General features: G+C 39.7%; 1 protein-coding gene across 4 annotated transcripts in view; it reads right to left on the bottom strand.

Annotated features, from left to right (window-relative positions):
• Nucleotides 1-5,000, bottom strand: part of ATP6V0A1 (ATPase H+ transporting V0 subunit a1) — a 234,076-nt gene that overhangs the window by 218,323 nt on the left and 10,753 nt on the right. For 2 of the 4 annotated variants that reach the window (XM_053699150.1, XM_053699174.1), the window contains exon 1: nt 236-423. The exons of 1 other annotated variant lie outside the window; for it this stretch is intronic. The gene's annotated coding sequence lies outside the window, so the exon portion shown is untranslated. Of the gene's footprint in view, nt 1-235; nt 424-5,000 lie in introns of those variants that run through there. One more of the 4 variants, XM_053699166.1, reaches the window with a different exon arrangement.

Below are 5,000 nucleotides of genomic sequence, written 5' to 3'. Positions count from 1 at the left end.
GCCTCTGATACTGGGCTAATGTCAATACATTAGCCCTATAATAGAGTAGATGAGCACACTTTGCTGTCTTTTAATGAGATTGGTGGCATGATTTCTGACTTCCTGTTGATGGGCAGCCTGGTGCTAGTGTAAAACGGCAACTACAGAGATGGTCTAAAATTAAGGTAAACATGACTTTTGGGTCAGTGATCAATAATATATAATAATTATGTTGTACAAAAGTACATTAACTTACAGTTACTGGGATACCCCAGCCCCCAGAACAATCTTCTCCTTCTGGCTGCCATTAAATTGCCTGGCTGCTGTCTGTGTTGCAAGCGTCCCATTATCCAGACTCCCGCTCTCTTCCACTGTATGCACTGCTGGCAGGTCATGACTCATGTTCCTCCATCTTCATCTCCGGTCACGTTTCTCCTGGTGGTGCTGTGTAACTTAGAAAGTTGAGGAACGTGACCGGTCTAGACTGTGATGAAATGGCAGGGGTGGCAACATGTGGGGTGGGGGGAGCCCGGGCGCATGCAGTGCACTATTGCGCAAAGACAAAAAGTTAAGGCAAAGACACCACTAAGTTCCCTCCTGCCTGTGATATCACCTCCCACCCCCGGCGAGCTTGTCACCCGGGAGCAATTTGCAATCCACTAGTGATGCCACTGTAAACTATATTTCACAGCAGGTAAAACAATCAGAATGATAAGTTATAATTGAGATATTAATAGCCTAAAAATTAAGGTTCTTATGCCATTTTACAAAAGCTACCAAAGGCTATAAAACTAGAAACAAACTTTTTTGGGGGGGCGCTACTAAAAGGGTCATGATCTTGATATGTATAGAAGGGAGAGAGGTGATGTGACAGAAATATACTATAGTATATTAATGGATTTTTAAAAGTTAAAGGGACACTCAAGTCAAAATGAAACTTTCATTATTCAGATAGAGCATGCAATTCTAAACAACTTTCCAATTTACTTCCATTAACATAATGTGCACAGTCTTTTTATATTTAAACTTTTTGAGTCACCAGCTCCTACTGAGCTGCACAGAATAAAACATGTCATGTATGCATTTGTGATTGGCTGATGGCTGTCACATGGTACGTCTATGCATTTGTGATTGGCTGATGGCTGTCACATGGTACGTCTATGCATTTGTGATTGGCTGATGGCTGTCACATGGTACAGGGGGAGTGGAAATAGACATAACTTTTAAAATTGTCAGAAAAAAAAATCTACTACTCATTTGAAGTTCAGACTAAGTGCTATTGCATTGTCTTGTTAGCTTGCATTTGTTGATTATGCAAATCTACTGTGTTGACTGGTATTTAAGGGTTTTTTTATTATTGAAATATAACCAAGTCATACATGAAAAAGAAAATATACACACAGAGAGTGTTTCACATTCAATAAAAACAGTGTACATCACATAATAGTTCACAAACTTCAAATATTGAAATCACTTGAGTCAGGTATACCTGCTGGCGCATATCAGCCTTAACTTCCATAAATTGCAAATAACCAATACGATAACCTCAGCAGTAAGTATGATCAAAATTACTCCAACTTTTTGACACCCTAAAAGAAGAATGGATCCTTCAGCATGACCCTCTTGGTAGACACTTCATAAATTCGTAGGGGAAGAGGAAATAAAAGGGCTTACATCAGCGCTGCAAAGGGGACTATTGGAAAGCACTAAGCATGGATGAATAATAATACACAAGTAACTTGTCCAAAACCTCGAGTTTGGTATCTAGGCACCTATCTGATTCCTCTGGAAGGAACTGGGCAGGTGGAGTAGGGGGAGCAGAAAAGGGAGAAGGAGAGAGAGAAGAGAAAAAAAAAAGGGGGGGAGGGGGAATTTTGCCTCAAAGGTATAAGGTAATATAAAGGAATGTAGTATAAACACACTCAATTATTGGTTAATGATCTAGTCTGTCCAGGTCTCCCAGTAGGTCTCCACCCCATCCGTCTCTCCGGCAACAAAACTTTCCATTTTTGCAAAACGGTTCACCAGATCACACACACCATCCAGAGTTGGGGGCTCTGGTTGTTTCCATGCTCTTGCAATACTTAGTTTGGTTGCCATCAGAATGTAAATTAGAAGTCTCCTAGTGTTTACTGGGATTGAATCCTCAAAGATATGAAGGAAGGCGATTTTTAGTTAGTTGAATATCTACGTTCAAAGATTGGAGGAGCACCTCGATGTCTCGCCAAAGTGGTTCCAACCTTGGACCAGATTTGTGCCCTGCTGAGCGCAAGTTCTCGAGCACAGCGACACACTACTACCATACATTTTTGCTAATCTCATAGGCACTCTGTGCCATTTCAGTACTAACTTCATATAAGTCTCAAGTACTGTCACACAATGTAGAGTTCTTTTCATGAGCGTAATCTCCTTATTGAGTTCACTTTCAAATATTACTATGTCTAGTTCCCGGCTCCATGCCTTTAATTGCCACGAAATTCCAAATGAATGATCCCTTATTAGGGTGGAATAGTGAAATGATAGAGGCTTAATCTGTTCTCTCAAGAAATTCCTCGGAAATCCCCAAGATTTAACCAAGCTCAAAACTCTATAGCTCTCAAACCGAAACCACACTGGGGAGTCGTTGAGAGAGTCAAGCACTTGAGCCACGTTGCTTAAACAACCCTCCGAGTAGAGATCTGCGATTTGATAAAAACCCTTCTTTTTCCAGAAGTCCATGTGGATATTATGAAAACTCCACAGTAAACCGCTGAGTCCATGAATAGGGGGAAGGATGTGACAAGATATCTGAATGATGGTAAAGATCATGCCAGATATTAATGGTCTGCTTTACGATAGGGTTACTAATCTGACTGCTCAAATTTATATGTGTCAAAACCCAAATGGTGTCCGTAAGGCTAATCCCTTGTCGTAATGCCTGTTCTTCCAATTTGTACCGGCTAAAAGTATTTTTAACAAAATAAAAAGCAAACCAGAACAAGGGTTATTACCTCTATTAAGGTTGTAGGTTCAGGAGCAATTTGCAAAAGCACTTCTTTAAAAAGATAGGAGTTGATTGATGGAATAAACTTTCAATAGAGCTGGTAATGATAAATAATGTCATTTCAGGGAATTAAAGAAAGCATGGAATATGCATAAGTTTACCCAAAGAAGTTAGTCACTTTAAAATTACTATATTCAACACAGACAATGGTCTCGCTTGCATTGAGCCGTAATTAGGTTTGCGTGAGCTAACAAACCGTTAAATATGCTGTCAGATGCATTTTCATTTATTGACTGCTTCCAATGGCGCGTTATACCTCAATTTCAGCAGCTAGACTCCGGCTGCCGAACATATTTTCGCATCCCATAGAAAGTATTAGAAGCCATTAAGTCATAACTTATACCAGGTTTTCAATGAAAGCACAAACCGTTAATACACTGTCGGAGGCTGTCGATACATTGAGAAAAATTACACCCAGCTCAACTAGGTGTAAAAGTGGAAAAATAAGCTTTTTGAGACCTATTTCTCATTGGAATTTTAAAACTTGATAGCCACAGAGATAGCCCCCACACACCACACATAGCCCCCACACACACACACACACTTACAATCTAAATGCTATTAGAATAGCAGGTACGTACAGGCAGAGGAAAGTATAACCATTGTGTTGGTAAAGCTAAGTAGACAGGGGCTTCGCTAGCATCCGAATGCGGAAAAAGGCATTGCTCCCAGCATTTGGCTCTTTTCTGACCTGGCTTTATTCTTGAGAAAATGCAACACACTAAGATCTGTGGAAATCCAGATCTTAGTGTGTTGCACTATCTCAAGAAGAAATCCGGCACTGAAAAAAAGCTGAATGTCGCAAATAGCCACCTTGTACCGCATTCCGATGCCAACAAAGACTCTGAATGCCCATGCCTAATAGTAATTGTCCCTTGAATAGCATGAAAAAGCAGATTTAAAAAAAAAAAAAAAAAAAAAAAGGCATAAACCAAACTAAATCTTAAATGAACTTCTATTGATTATGAGGTTCTCTGGCAAAATTAAAAAAATATCCCTGTGTACCACACAATAAAATCCCATCAACACAGAACTCATAGTTGCCTACCTATAGTAATACTATACCTACCTATAGTAATAAGAATTTCAATGTAAGATATAGGGGTATATTTATCAAGCTCTATATGGAGCTTGATGCCCCGTGTTTCTAGTGAGCCTTCAGGCTCACCACAAATGTAAGTTTTGAAGCAGCGGTCTAAAGACCGCTGCTCCATAACCTGTGCTCCTGCTCTGAGGCGGTTGACAGACATTGCCTAAAATCAACCAGATCCAATACGATCGGGTTGATTGACACCTCCTGCTGGCGGCCGATTGGCCGCAAATCTGCAGGGGGCGGCGTTACACTAGCAGTTCACAAGAACTGCTGGTGCATTGATAAATGCCAACAGCGTATGCTGTCAGCATTTATCGATGTGCGGCGGACATGATCCTCAATATCGGATCATGACCGCTCGCACAATAATAAATAGGCCTCATAGACTGATTTTATGATACAGGGAGCCAAACTTCTTACTAATTTTGTGAATGTCACAAATGTATCCTTTCCAAACCAACTGGTCATTAAACAATTCTACTACACCCATACATATACATTTATATACACACACACACACACATATACACACATATATATATACATATACACACATATATATATACATATACACACATATATATATATACATATATATATATATATATACAGCTGCAAGAATCTAAAACAACAAGCGCACAGATACACTTTTCATGGTGCAGATCAATTTAATATTTTAAAAACACATTACATATATTCAGCAATTAGGAATGAATCCTACTCACAAAGGGAACCCCAATCATATGAGGTAAGTTATAGCGGTCGGATTTTTAAAGTGTCCCCACTTGTTACTGGCAGCAAATCCCAATGAAATAGGAAAGTCCCCTTGTTAATAAGATCCCCAGTCAAGTTCAAGGTGGATGAGGGTAGCGGTTAGTAATGTCA

This window comes from Bombina bombina, chromosome 1, assembly GCF_027579735.1.
Source record: "Bombina bombina isolate aBomBom1 chromosome 1, aBomBom1.pri, whole genome shotgun sequence".
NCBI lineage: Eukaryota > Metazoa > Chordata > Amphibia > Anura > Bombinatoridae > Bombina > Bombina bombina.
This window is presented reverse-complemented; position numbering and strand designations above follow the sequence as displayed.